This window comes from Dasypus novemcinctus, chromosome 3 (genome assembly GCF_030445035.2).
Source record: "Dasypus novemcinctus isolate mDasNov1 chromosome 3, mDasNov1.1.hap2, whole genome shotgun sequence".
In the NCBI taxonomy this organism is placed as follows: Eukaryota; Metazoa; Chordata; class Mammalia; order Cingulata; family Dasypodidae; genus Dasypus; species Dasypus novemcinctus.
Genome location: NC_080675.1, coordinates 94,378,282 through 94,393,016, shown reverse-complemented (window position 1 = coordinate 94,393,016; position 14,735 = coordinate 94,378,282). Strand labels below are relative to the sequence as shown.

At 38.8% G+C, this 14,735-nt stretch overlaps 1 long non-coding RNA gene and 1 pseudogene across 1 annotated transcript; one reads left to right on the top strand and one right to left on the bottom strand.

Annotated features, from left to right (window-relative positions):
• Nucleotides 1–8,066: 8,066 nt before the first annotated feature.
• LOC101442677 (serine/arginine-rich splicing factor 10 pseudogene) lies at nt 8,067–8,874 on the bottom strand (annotated as a pseudogene).
• A 1,193-nt stretch (nt 8,875–10,067) lies between these two features.
• Nucleotides 10,068–11,077, top strand: LOC101443128 (uncharacterized). The gene is made up of 3 exons (XR_011647837.1): nt 10,068–10,243; nt 10,347–10,461; nt 10,852–11,077. It is a non-coding gene; the product is annotated as an uncharacterized lncRNA (long non-coding RNA).
• Nucleotides 11,078–14,735: the final 3,658 nt, after the last annotated feature.

The window sequence follows — 14,735 nt, the reverse complement described above, 5'->3', positions numbered from 1 at the left end:
CACTCCACCCACATTGTAGCCTGGGGTGGCCAAATCCTCCCTGAACAATGGGCTGGAAGATCCAGCCTCTTCAAATTCCTAGGCAAACTCACCCTTTCCACACACATGGGTAGGGTCCGTCTTTAGGCCTAAGAAGATATCTTAAGTCCAGACTTCAGCTTCTACAGATTTCCTTTTGAAGATGGTTTGCCTTCAATCTCTCCCCTCCCTGTCCCTTTTAGTCCAGGTTGACAGTGGCTTCATTCATAGACATCTCACAAAAAGCTTGTTTGGTTTAGCATGCAGAAAACAGGGGTCCAAGCTATCAGACAGTAAGACTTTCCACAAGTCCTTCTTGGATAAGTGCTTTTCTAATCCTGACTTACAAATTCCAAATTTAGGTAAGTCTTCACATGGGGCATTATCCTCTGTGGGTTTGTTCTCCAGAAGCTTGGAATTTCCCAAATCAGTCTCTGGTTTCTTTGTGCCCAGCAGTTTGGTTCTCAGCTTATCTCTTTCTTCTCACATTTTGCCTAAAGCAGGCAGCATTCTCCAAATTTACTTTGTAAATCTCTTAAACTAAATATCAAAGTTAATCATATTCAAATTCTGCCTTCCATCTAACATCAGGTGTTTTGCCAAGTTCTCTGCAACTTTAAAACAAGGACGATCTTTCCTCCAGTTTCCATAATAGTTTCATTATTTCCTTCTCAGCTTTCACTGGAAATTACTTTAGGGTTCATAGTCCTACCAAAGGCCATCTAGGCCTTTTCTAATGAGCATCTCACAATTCCTCCAAAAAATACCCCTAATTCATTCATAAAATAGTTCCAGCACTTTTGGTAATTGCAACAGCACAAACCCATTTCTGGTAGTAATTTCTGTTTTAGTTTACCAAAAGGCTGCCCATGCAAAGCACTAGAAATGTGTTGGCTTTTATTAGGGGGATTTATTTGAGAAAAAATCTTATAGTTCCAAGGCCATGAAGAGTCCAACTCAAGGCACCATAAAAGGTGCTTTCTCACAAAAGTGGGAAAGTGCCACATAAGGAAACAAGATGTCTGCTGATTTCTGCCAAGGTTGCCACCTTGCTGCAGCTGTAGGCAAACCTGGTGTCAGGCTTGTTTTCTACCAGGCCTCCTCTCTATGTTTTGTTAACTCCACTTTCTTCCCACATTCAGTTGTTAATTATTAGGCATTTGGCTCTTGTCTCCCTAGGCCTCGGCTCTTTGAGCCTCTAGTTCTCTCCTTGTACCTCAGCTGTGGGTGAAAACTTTCTCTCACATGGCAGTATTAAATATGGCAACTTTTTCCCCCTATGTCTTTGTCTCTCTGTGTCTCCATTTATATCAGACCCAGGAAGAGGGCAGAGACCCAACCCAGCCCATGCCTCATTGATGTAGTCCGGTCAAAATTTGTCATAAATTTATCTTATGAACTAATCTAACCAAAGGCTCTTCAACTGAATTTAATGTACTCAAAGGGTATCATACCCAAAGGAATGATTAGTTTAATAACATAGTTTTTCCCCTTTGGGGATTCATGAAATAATCTCAAACTGCCATAAGCAGTGATCCATTTTCTTCTATTTTTTGAATAACTGGCATTAGTATTATTTCTTCTTTGATTGTTAGAATTCACAAGATGAACTGTTTTGGTTTAGTTTCCTTGCTGGGTTGATTTCTGACAACTATTTCAATTTCTTTAGTAGATAATGGACTACTTAAATTTTCTGTGTCCTCTCTTGTCCTTTTGGGAAAATTGCATTTTTCAAGAAATTTTTCCATTTTATTTAAATTGTTGAATTAATTAACAGAGTTGTTGATACTATTCTTATTATCCTTCTTATGTCTGTACGATCTGTTGCAATGTTCCCTTCCTTATTCCTCGTAATAATTTGTGTTCCTTCTTTTATTTTGATTGCCCTAGAGAGAGGACTGATCCATTTGTTGATCTTTCAAAGGAAACTGCTTGGTGCTTGTGGGAAAATAGCTTGAATTTGAATGTGGGAACCTGGCTTGAAGTTGAAACGTTTCCATAATGCAGATAAGAAGTGTGGGCTTAGGAACACAAGCCTTGACTAGACGGAATGCTGTCTGGTCACCATGAAAACTGTTTGCGTGTGGAGACGTTTGAACTTTGTTAGGGCCTGCTTCCTAGCATTGCTGGTGTTACAGCTTTAATAACAAGCAGCCTTGAAAGTAAACATAGATAACTACTGCTTTGTAATTTCTAATAAATATGATGTGGAAACTCGGGTCGAGGCTCTCAGTTCCAGAAGCTGTTGAGTCCCCTGGTTCCATCTTTAATTTCTCTCTTGTGTCTTTCCTTCTGTCCTTTTATTTCTTCAGTTCTGCGTTGCCTTCCCTTTGTGCAAACGTATTGCTGGGCTGGTCTCAACAGGTGCTTTGTTAGTTTCCACTATTTTCTTTATATTTTCTTTTTTTTTTCTACTTTAACTTTCTTTTATCTTGGGATTTAACTCTATTTTTGTGGGTGTGATTTCTTAAACTAGAACCTTATGACATTGATATTAGATCTTTCTTCTTTTATAATATAAGCATTTCAAACCAACGTTTTCATATCCTTAATGCTTTAGTTGCATCCCACAAATTTTTATCTCGAATCATCATAATATTTTCAAAATATTTTCTAATTTTCCATATGTTTTTTTCTTCTACTGATAAATTATTTTAAAATTTGTTTAATTTCCAGATACTTGGTATTTTCTTAGGTTTATTCTTAGCTTTTGTAGCTTTGATATAGTTATGAATTTTAAAAATAGGTATTGGATTATGCTTGTAAACTGGCCTGTACCTTTGCATGATTAAATTATGATTAGGGCTTTGATTGGGCCATGTCCATAGGGTACTGAGTCCCCACCCCTTGGTGGGTGGGGACGCATAGATAAAAGGCATGGCAAAGGAGAGAGTTGGAGGGTTTTTAATTTTGGAGTTTTGATATTGGAGTTCGATGCTGGAGTCTTAAGCTGGAGCCCCAGGAACTAGGCACACAGAGGAAAGAGAAGGAAGCCCTGGGAAGAGAGAAACTCTGAGCCTGGAAAGAAGCAAACCCTGGGAAGAGAGGAACCCTGAGCCCAGAGAAAAGCAAGACGTGGGAAGAGAGGAACCCAGGAAGCCTGAACCCTGGCAGACGTCAGCAGCCATCTTGCTTCAATACGTAGAAATAGACTTTGGTGAGGGAAACAATCTATGCTTTATGGCCTGGTATCTGTAAGCTCCTACCTCAAATAAATACTCTTTATGAAAGCCAACTGGGAAGCGGACTTGGCCCAGTGGTTAGGGCGTCCATCTATCACATGGGAGGTCCGCGGTTCAAACCCCGGGCCTCCTTGACCCGTGTGGAGCTGGCCTATGCGCAGTGCTGATGAGCGCAAGGAGTGCCCTGCCACACAGGGGTGTCCCTGCGTAGGGAAGCCCCACGCACAAGGAGTGCACCCTGAAAGGAGAGTCACCCAGCGCGAAAGAAAGTGCAGCCTGCCCAGGCATGGTGCCGCACACGGAGAGCTGACACAACAAGATGACACACCAAAAAGAAACACAGATTCCCGTGCTGCTGACAACAACAGAAGTGGACAAAGAAGATGCAGCAAGTAGACACAGAAAACAGACAACCAGGGTGGGGATGGGGAACGGGAGAGAGATAATAAATAAATAAATCTCTTTTTAAAAAGCCAACAGATTTCTGGTATTTTGCATCAGCATACCTTTGGCTGACTAATACAGTATTGTTTCTTAATTTAATTATATTGTGATCTGAGAATACACTATTTAGGCTTATTTTATGGCTCAGCCCATGGTCTATTTTATGAATGCACCAAGTACACAAGAAAATAATATTTATTTTGCAGGTGTTGGAAGGAATGTTCCATAATTGTCAGTATAATTAATTTGGCTGATAGTGTTATTCAGATATTCTGAGTTTTTTTACAGTTCTCTTCATTCTATCAATTGTTTATTGTAGAATTGTCTATTTGTGTCAGATATGCCAATTTTTGCTTCATGTATTGTGTGGCTTTATTACTTATCTCTGCTAATACACTTTGTCTTGAATTCTATTTCATCTAATATAAATAAGCATTCCGACTTTCTTCTGCTTGCTGATATACAGTGTTTTAGTCTGCAAGGATGTGGGAATGCAATATATTAGAAATGGGTTGGCTTTTATAATGGGGATTTATTAATTTACCAGCTTTCAGATCTGAGATCATGAAAATGTCCAAATCAAGACTTCATTAGGCTATTTTCCCCCCCTGACAACTGGATGCTGGTGATCCTGGCATCTACTGGTCTCTCCCTTCTCTTACCGGTTTCATTGCTTTCAGTTTCTGGCTTCCTCTGGCTTTCTCTCTCTTTTATGGCTTTTTAATCTCCATATTCATCCCATTTATAAAGGACTCTAGGAAGAGGTTTAGGAGTGGGCCATACTTTGTTATGCTCCCAAGTGTGATGGAGTTGGACTCAGTTGTGTTTTCCCTACGCATGGCTCTGCTGTCCCTCTATTTGATCTATAGTTAGTAATGTAGTTAATAATTGCAAGTCCAAGAGACTTAATTTTTGGGCTGTCCATGTCCCAGTTGGGCCCTGAATCTCAAAAGACTTGCAACACCTACTCACCCAGTAGTATTGACTTGCAACACCATTGACTCATCCAGAACAGCTAACAAGGAGAATATGACTGACAAAGACCATCTCAAAGAACAGAGAGAGTTTGCGAATGCAAGCAAGAAATTACCATCCATCTGCACCAGGGGACCTAAGCCCCTCTCAATTAGAGGTGGAATGGACATCACCATCACAGAATCCTCAGGACAATGGACTAGAGTAGGCTTACAGTTGTTCTACTGTAGACTTGTTGTTATCATAGTAATGGAAGAACTTTTATCATGGATGTGGAGACAGTGGCCACTGGTAGTTCTGAGGGGAGGGAGAGGAAAAAATAGGTTTTATTTGGGGGCATTTTTGAGCCTTGGGAATTATCCTGAATGACATTTCAATAACAGATACAGGCCATTGTATATCATGTAATAACTTCCAAAAATATGCAGGAATGTAAACTACAATGTAAATTATCGCTTAGTGGCAATGCTCCAAGATGTGTTCATTAATTGTGACAAATGTACCACACTGAAGAAGGATGTTGTTGATGTAGGAAAATGTGGGAGGGCTAGGGAGCAGGGCATATGGGAATCTCCTATATTTTTTGTGTAACATTTATGTAATCAAAGTTTCTTTTTCTTTTAAAATAATAAAATAAATTAAAAATTAAAAAAAAAAGACTGACCCTGGATCACGCCTTGTTGAAGTAATATAATCAAAATTTCCTTAACTAAAGTAACCTAGTTAAAAGTTTCTACTTTCGACAGGTTCACACTCACAGGAATGGAACAACTCCAAGAACATGATTTTCTGGGGTCCATACACTCTCAAACTACAACATATGTTATATCTCTTTTCAACTATTTATTTTAAACTATTTGTGACTTTATTTTTAAAACATATTTCTTATGGGTAGTATATAGAGGAATCTTGTTTTTTCATCCACTTTGCCAGTCTCTTCCTTTTCATGGATAATTTTAAATAAGTTACATTTATATAAATATTGAAACGGTTGGATTTCATTATTATTTTTTAACCCATATTTTTCCATTTTCTCTGCATTCTGATTTGAGCTACTTGACTCTAATATTCCATTTTAACTTATTTATTTGCTTTTAGGTTACATTTGTCTTTTGTGAGTGGTTGTTTTAAGGATTACTATGTTCACTGCAAATTATTAAGATTCTATTGATAGTTATTATTGTACCATTTATGAAAATGTAAAACTTGTCCACAAAATGTCTCTTTACCTGCCATCACTGACCTTTATGCATGTCATAGTTCACATATATTATATCTTCATACATTAAAAACCTGACTAGATAATATTATTATTTTAGTTTTAAACAGATGTGGATAGAAAGTGGATAGAAAGAAGTTGTGTCTACTTACCATCTAGTTACCATTTCTGGAGCTCTGTCTTCATTCTCGAAGATTCAAGTTTTCTTCTCCTACCATGGAATGTGTTTGAAATGATACATTTCCCTTAAACTTTGGAAAACTTTTTGAAAGCCCCCAAATTCCTGAATTTGGCAATAGATATAGACCTAAAGCATAGTGCTCCTAGTGTTCAAAAACTATGCCTTTGTAGTAGCTACCATTGATCTATTTTGTTTTTTCCTTTGTTTTCTTCATTTTTTTCAAGTTAATTATTATTTCTTTCATTTTGTTTTTATTATAGCATATTTACTTAACTTACAGCAAGCAGGAAATAAGCATGGTCTCTTTTTGATCCAAACACTGATGTTTTAAAGATTGTACACAATAATTGTTAAAAAGAACATTAAAAAATTCCTTTTCAGAAGCTGCTATAAGAAGGAAAAACACAAAATTTAACCCCACAACTTTCCTCTGCTAGAACTGCAAACTACTGCTACAGTTTTAAATAGACTTTTTGTTGTTTAAACTATACATCCAAGAAAATCTAAAAAAATATAAGGAAACATGCATATAAATGACTGCATAGCAGAACATGAATATTAACTGCAAACAATTAAGAAAGTTAGAAATACTATCAAATATACAAAGGTTCTAGAATCAATTCTTTAAACACATTCTACAAACAGTGTTTAATAACCATCTTTTATTCTTTATAGGCAGGCCTAGAATACTAAAACTGAAAATGAAAAAAGTAATCCTCTAAAAGGAATTGTTTTCCCACAGTATTTCTTAACTTATATCTGCAAATGAGCAATCTGAGCTTCCTAAAAATGTTAGCTTTTATTCTGAAATGCGATTGGACATATCGTCAAGTTACTTTTGTTTTTGTCCCCAAGATGATATTTCAGAGAAATAATAAATTTGGTTAAATGTATCATTTCCTTATTTTTAGCCAGGTACTACTAAGTACAATAATGTACTAGTTATCAATTTGTAGTGATAATTAATAAAAAAACTCAAAAGATGTGACTTTTGCTTAAAATTGACTAATCCCTTTCCCCAAATTATTTAAAATTTCATGCCATCACAGAATCACCTAGTAATAGAAGTGTTCTCTTTCAACTTGCTTCACATAAAATAAACTGAGGTGGGAAGAACAAGACTCCTTCATAAAGAGGTAGATAGATTTTTATACAAATGCACACATCACTGAGTGCTATAAGCATCAAAATTAAGTTATTTTATGCTATGCACAAACGGAACCTACTTTGAAACAATTTGCTTGCCTCTAACAGGAATAAGAAAAGAAAGCAATATCATGCTCAACAATGCTCCTTAAAATTCAGAATAACCAGAAAACAGCATTCTTTCCCCCTAAAATGACTTCTGTCATAAAAGACATGCTCAGATTTAAGGTGAGTTCTGAGGTTTTTATATTTCAAATCTTCAGAGAAACCAGAAAAAAGCACTGAAGACTGTGTTTCACTCAAAAACTCAATTTCCCTGAAAATGCTACATAACCCAGTTGGCATCATTCCCCAAGGTAGTAGGGGTAAAAAAGAACTATTCCACACTGTTTTATAAATAAACTCTTCTAATGGACCTAGACATTTTGACAAGACATTACAGTTCCACCCTGAACCTAAATGTGTCTGAGCAGTCAATGTTGTACTATAGCTATGACTTCACTTTTCTATCATCTTATCTTATTAACAAGCTACAGTTCTAGGTTAAGAGTTCTGCCAAATATGGATATGAAGGATTATCTTGAATAAAACAATGTTGCAAATTATGATCAACCAATATCTTTTCACCAATAATTCAAGCATAAAAATGAGAATATTTACAAAAATATACACAGACACCACACATTGGTAGTTGCCCATAAACATTAAACAAACCGGACTCTTAAGAGTGGCTTCTTAACAACATATCATTTAATTGAAACCATTGCTTGGTACAGGAAAGACTAAAAAGTATTGCTGTTGTTGTTTTTTAAGCATCATTGCAACATTTTATTCCTAATAATTTAAGTAAACCAAACTATGAGTAAATGAATGATACATGCCTAAAAACATCATGGTTTAGCTATTTATGGCCACTGGATTTAGGACTAGTCCAAGACTTTGATCTAGATTTTGACCTAGGCTTAGGCTGCAATCTTGGCTGAGATTTGGATTGAGGTGGTTCTTTTTCCTTGATTCCTTTTCATGCCTTGAACCAGACTTATAATGTGTTTTTGGAATCTGTTTTAGAGGTGCCCTCATTTTGGTGTGAGATGCAGACCTAGAATATGATTTAGTCTTCATTTCTTTCTTGGGATGGGATTTGGACCATGATCTTGAATTGGATTTAGGTATTGAAAAAGATCAATTTCAGTGTTTGAATCTATTATTTTTGGAATGGCATCTCCTACACCATGGTCTTCCAGTCTGTCTACTGTGTCTAGAACTATAAGATCTTCTATAGTTGTAATCAAGAGACAGACTTCCTGATCTCCTTTCATAACTCTGGCTCTCTAAAACATCTATATCTGCCATAATCATAGCGAAGAACTGCATACATTCCTCCCTTCCTTAGTTTTTCATCTGATTTGGTGTCTTTTGATCTCCCCGTACAGAACAGATTTCAATTTGACATTCACGACTCTATTTTCTGTCTAATTATGTAAAGCATCTTCAGCATCACAAACATCCTCAAATTGAACATAAGCAAATCCTCTTGGATGGCGAATGTAGAAATCAAGTGGAACATACACATCAACTATAGGACCATAACAACCAAATTCAAGACATAAATCTTCAGACCTGGTGTTGGTCACATTCCTCAAGAACAGAGACATGTTGAGATGATGCTGATAGCGGGACCTGATGGTGAAGTAGATTCGTGGCCACATGAACTAATAGGCTCAGTCAGTCATCTGGGGCTTTTACAGCAGATCTCAGACACACACAACCAAAAGGCTCCGCTACAACTGTTTTATTTTTAAATGTTTCTATTTTTAAAATTTTTGAAGCTTAGCTCCTTTTTATAGTGGACCATACAGTGTGGCATAATAGAATGCCTGTAAAAAAGACTCTTCAACTATTCTCATAATCAAAATATTTCTTAGACTCCTGTGAACTCATGAAAGGCAGAGAATTCTATTTCCAATTTTACTCTTATTTGACTATATGTGCTGTCTACCACCATAGAGGACTGGAGAATCCCTTTATATTCTTCCAGGGCAGAGGTTACAGCATTAGTCCAAGACATCTAGAAATCCTGTGTCCTTTGATTTTTTTGCTCCATGGACTTTGACAAAGCCCAGGAGCTGAGAGGAGTTACAATGACTATCAGCTGAAAACCAGGAGTAATTGCTCCTTGTAGCTTATTTTTAATGATGTTTTTCATTTTTTAATTTAAACCACAATATTAGCCCATCTACTTTCTTTCCTCTGGAAATCTTTATAATTCTCCCATCTCTGGATGATCTCTATAATATTCACTTTTATGGATTTTGGATTATTCCCTTTTATCCTACTATTCTTTCATTCAGGAAGAAATTTTGAAAGTATGGGGCAAAACTTTCCCATCCAGAGTTGTACCATATTATTAGAAAAAATAGCACTGCCCTTTTTTAACAGACCCTCTCTGTTTCCTGTGTGGATGCACATCTGCCAGCCAAGGAAAATACTCTATCATCCCCCAGCACCACCAGGACAACACTGGGCCATTGAAAGCTTAGCCTGAGGCAAATGGCCTGACTCTCAAAGATTCATGGACTAGGATACTAAGTCTGACATACTTTTATTTTTAAACTAATTTTTCAGTTTCCATTTTTATATGACATCGCACTTTTCATAGAATCTAAGACCACTATACACCATTATAGTATTGGGAAGGAAGAAACATGCTTTGGGAGAGTTTGATATAATATTTTAGATATAGAAGGAAAACACAAATTAGTTCTCTGTGGGCACGCTGGATCCTTGGTCCAGAAACTGGCCTCCAGGGGACGCTGCTGCACAAACCAGAGATCTTGGTTCTGTTGACGATGCCCAGGATCCCCTCAGCCCCTCCTCCCTGCAGCTGGCTGAAGAACCCTCACTGAGTTTGTTGCATACAGGGACAAGTGACAGGAATCAGAGATCAGAAAGCATCCAGGCTCTTCTTAGCCGTTTTCTGCCTGCTCAGAAAGATCTTCCAGAAAGAAGCCTGTATTCTCCACTATTCAGCCATGCTCCTGCTGCTCATGCCAGTTCTTCAGATGATTTTTGCCCTGAGTGAGTAAAGTTTCAATCTGGTCCCTAGTTCCACAGACCCTGACTAGCACTTACTTTTCATAGTGAAGTCTGCAGTGCTTTCACTTTGACTTTGATTTTGCAGGAGATGCCAGAGCCCAGACAGTGACCCAGCCTCAAGTCCACGTCTCTGTCTCTGAAGGAGACTCACCGGAGCTGAGATGCAACTATTCCTATGGTGCAACTCCTTCTCTCTTCTGGTATGTCCAATACCCCAGGCGAGGTCTCCAGCTTCTCCTGAAGTATGTATCAGGGAACAATTTGGTTAAAGGCATTAAAGAATTTGAGGCCGAATTTCGAAAGAGTGACTCTTCTTTCAACCTGAGGAAATCCTCTGCCCATTGGAGCGACTCAGCTGTGTACTTCTGTGCTCTGAGTGACACAGTGTCTGGGACTCCAGGGGGAGCTGAACACAAACCATCCTCATACTGGGTTGTCAGAGACCATGTCACTATCTCCACTTTCCTTTTGTTTAAATTTCATAAAAACCCAAATTTTCTCCAATTTGGGGTGAATAGAGCTGAGATTTTTCTCCTGTTCTCCTGCTTTGTACAGTTACAATGAACACTCTTTCTCTCTTTAAATCCCAGGGTTTCAGGATTGGTCTTTGAGCACATTTGGTGGCTTACTCTGGTGTTTGTCCAGCTACACTCATTGCTAAGCAACCCTGCATTAACCAGTGAAGATTTCCTCCTAATATCTTCCCTTGTTCTAGCAATAAAACTCACTGCTCTCTCTCCTCAGCTGAAGTCCTCTCTCCTTCACAGTGATTGGAATTTCCCTAATTCATGAGTTGATATAATAAAAGTCATTGAGATCTAATCAAATTTTGTTCAAGTTTTCATTTAATATTGCAAAGAGTACCTAAAACTTAAATCAGCAACTGCAAATATTATAATAATTCAATTCAATTCAATTCTGACTCTTAACTACCCAGAGATAGGCTGACCTCATAGGTTCAGGGCTATCCTATACAAGATTACCCTCTCAGAAACACCAGTCAGTCTAAGCAGCCCAGGGACCTCCTGCTCCCCTCATGGCACTTCCCACCAACTGGCTATAAATTCAGTGGTTTCTATCACCTCCTCAGGTTTAATAATTTGTTAGAATGACTCACAGGAGCCACTGAAAGTGTTACTGGATTTTAACTAGGTTCTTGGCTATGCTGCAGAAATGAATTTCAAGAGCACCACAGGTGAGTTAGGCCATTCATTTACTTAGGTAGGAATGGAAGAGAAATGGGAGAAAATAACAGAAAGTAACAGAGCAGGGGTCCCAGGTAGAGAGGAAGGGAGTGAAAAGGGATGAAGAGGGCTGCTTTATAAACTACAATTCCCCATTATAGATTATAAATTCCCAGGTTTACTTGCATGGCCACATGGCAGAGGAAAAATGGTGAGAGCAGCTCTCAGAGGGCTGGACAGGTCTGCAGGCAAAAGAGCAGGGTGAGAGCCCATGCTCAGACCTGTGCCTGGCTTTTAAACTGTTAATTATTCTACACCTTTGCTAATGACAGGGGAGGGGTTTCCAGCTGTTTGGATTAATTACCCCACCCATTAATCCTTTAGTGAGGACCCAGTGATAAATTTCCTAAGGAGCATCCAGGGCTTCTCCTTGTCTTCAGGAAGAAGTCTTTGTTCTGAATAGCAGAATCCCTGGGTTGGGGGTCTTCCAGCAGCCATCTTGTGTGTTTCTTTTTTTTTTTTTCTCCAAATTCTACTCAATTTATTCATTTTTTAAAAGATATTACATTAAAAAAATATGAGGTCCCCATTCACCCCCACCACCCCCACCCCATCACTCCCCCCACAGTAACACTCTCCCCCATCATCATGACACATCCATTGCGTCTGGTGAGTACATCTCCGGGCACCGCTGCACCCCATGTCCCGTATTCCACATCATAGCCCACACTCTCCCACGTAGAAAATAATTTTTTTCTCGAACCCATTTAACCTTGCCAAATGGCCGCTCCCCATTATTATCTTAATTCTTTTTTTATTTTTATGTTCTTTTTTTTAGTAGCTTTATTTTGTACATTTAATAACTGAAAATATAAACAAAAGCTAAAAAGACAACATAGTTGAATGAAAACATGCATTTCTCATTTAAATGTACTGGATACATATAAATTTTTTTTGAATCATACAATATGTTACACAAGGAATTTGGTTCATAGTAATGCAATCGTACAGTATTTGTCTTTTTGTGTCTGGCTTGCTTCACTCAACATAATGTCCTCCAGGTTCATCCGTTGTCATATGTTTTATGACTGCATTTCTTCTTCTTTTTTTTCCCAAATTCTACTCAATTTATTCATTTTTTTAAAAGATATTACATTAAAAAAATATGAGGTCCCACCGCCCCCACCCCACCACTCCCCTCCCAATAACACTCTCCCCCATCATCATGTCACATCCATTGCGTCTGGTGAGTACATCTCCGGGCATCGCTGCACCCCATGTCCCGTGTTCCACACCATAGCCCACACTTTCCCACGTTCCATCCAGTGGGCCATGGGAGGACATACAACATCCGGCAATTGTCCCTGGGGCACCACCCAGGACAACTCCAAGTCCCGAGAATGCCTCCACATCTCTCCTCTTCCTCCCCTTCCCCGCACCCAGCAGCCACCATGGCCACTTTTTCCACATCAGTGCCACATTTTCTCGATTATTAACCACAATAGTTCATGAATAGAATATCATTAAGTCCACTCTGATCCTTACTGTATTCCTCCTTCCTGTGGACCTTGGCTTGGTTGTGTCCATTCCACATCCATGTCAAGAGGGGGTTTAGATTCCACATGGATATTGGATGCAGTCCTCCTGCTTTCAGTTGTAGGCACTCTAGGCTCCATGGTGTGGTGGTTGACATTCTTCAACTCTGTGTTAGCTGAGTGGAGTAAGTCCAATAAATCAGAGTGTAGGAGCTGAAGTCTGTTGAGGTCAGGGCCTGGCAATCATATTGTCAGTCCAGAGATTCAAATCCCCTAGATATGTCTTAAGCCCCAGCGCCAACTACAATTCCAGTAAAGTAGCATGAAAGTCTTGTGAAAAGAGATCCCATCTGAGTCCAGCTCCATCACGCAGAAACACCAGCTCCAAAGAAGGGTCAACTGACATGACAGTGAACCCCATCTGCCATGACCATAGAACCTGTGGGTCTCTTTAGCCCTCAAAAGGACCAATACCTGGGGTTGTATCTACTTTATCTGTCTCTGAGACTCTGCTCAGGTGTGCATAAGGGCAATCCTTCTGACAACCTCCAGACTCTTTTTTAGAGACTCATAGCCATATAAATTCATTTGTCCTTTCCATTTCCCCCTTAATTTAGGTCAAACAGCATTTTTAACTCCTGTTATTATATGTAGACAGGGATATTCTGCTGGTCCGTGTTGAACCTTTAATTCAAGGTCATTTTCTAGTTCATCTTGCGGGTTTCTGATGTCCACGTAGACTCTCTGTTAAGTTCCAGATCCGTCTATTAGTTCCCTATCTTACTAGCCTGCTTCAAAAGCACCATACTTATGCTTAACACTTTATTATAGTAAAAGGTGGGGTTTGGGAAGGTCTCAAATGCAAGCTTCCATGTCCTCTCCATGCAAGAGTCAGAACTTGTCACCTCCAGGTACAGAGATGTACTTACAATCCTGGGAGGATATTCACCAGAGCTTCCTGTGTTACAAATTAACATGGGGTCTCATTACTAAACATGGTTGATAGAAACTATGTTCACCTGGTTGAACTCCATCTGCAGCCCCTGCCCTCTACAAGATGTCAGGGAGGTGGGTTCTCTAGGGCTCATGTGCTGTGGCTCAAAGCTCCAATCCCCAATCACAGGGTTGGTCTTTCCGTTGTGGCCAGTCCCCACCCTAAAACTTCAAGTGTGGTTGGCCCCTCTCTGTTATTCATTTTACCACCTATCAAATGTGGCTCTAGGCTCACCCTGATCAAAAGATAATGCTGTCACAGGAAATTCCAAAGAATCAGAAGTTCCTTCCCTGGGAACTGGGGACAAAAACCTGTCAAGTTTTTCAGTTTACTATAATAGCAGACTCTTCAGAATCACAAGATGCAAATGATTTCCACAGACAAATTTGTATTATGTGTTTATGTACACCACTGAAAAAAATAACCATTTTGATGATTTCTAAATAAAACCTTGTAAGGAAGAACTCATTGATCTTTTCATTTTGTGACATTAAAATCCAGGGGTCGTCTTTGCACTTTGAATGACTCTATTAACCATAATTTTGTAAAATCTGGGAAGGGACAGTGAGGTTCTTATATAACTACCTTAAAAAAAACAACAACACTTCTTTCCTGTAGCCACAAACCTACCCTTTTGAAAATAAAACCCAAAGTTTAAGCCTGCAAGTGGGTGGATTTCATTGCAAATTGAATTCCAATCTTGCAAGGTCTTTAGATTTATGTAAGAGCAGTGACTAGGAGGAAGCAAGTATTAGATTTAA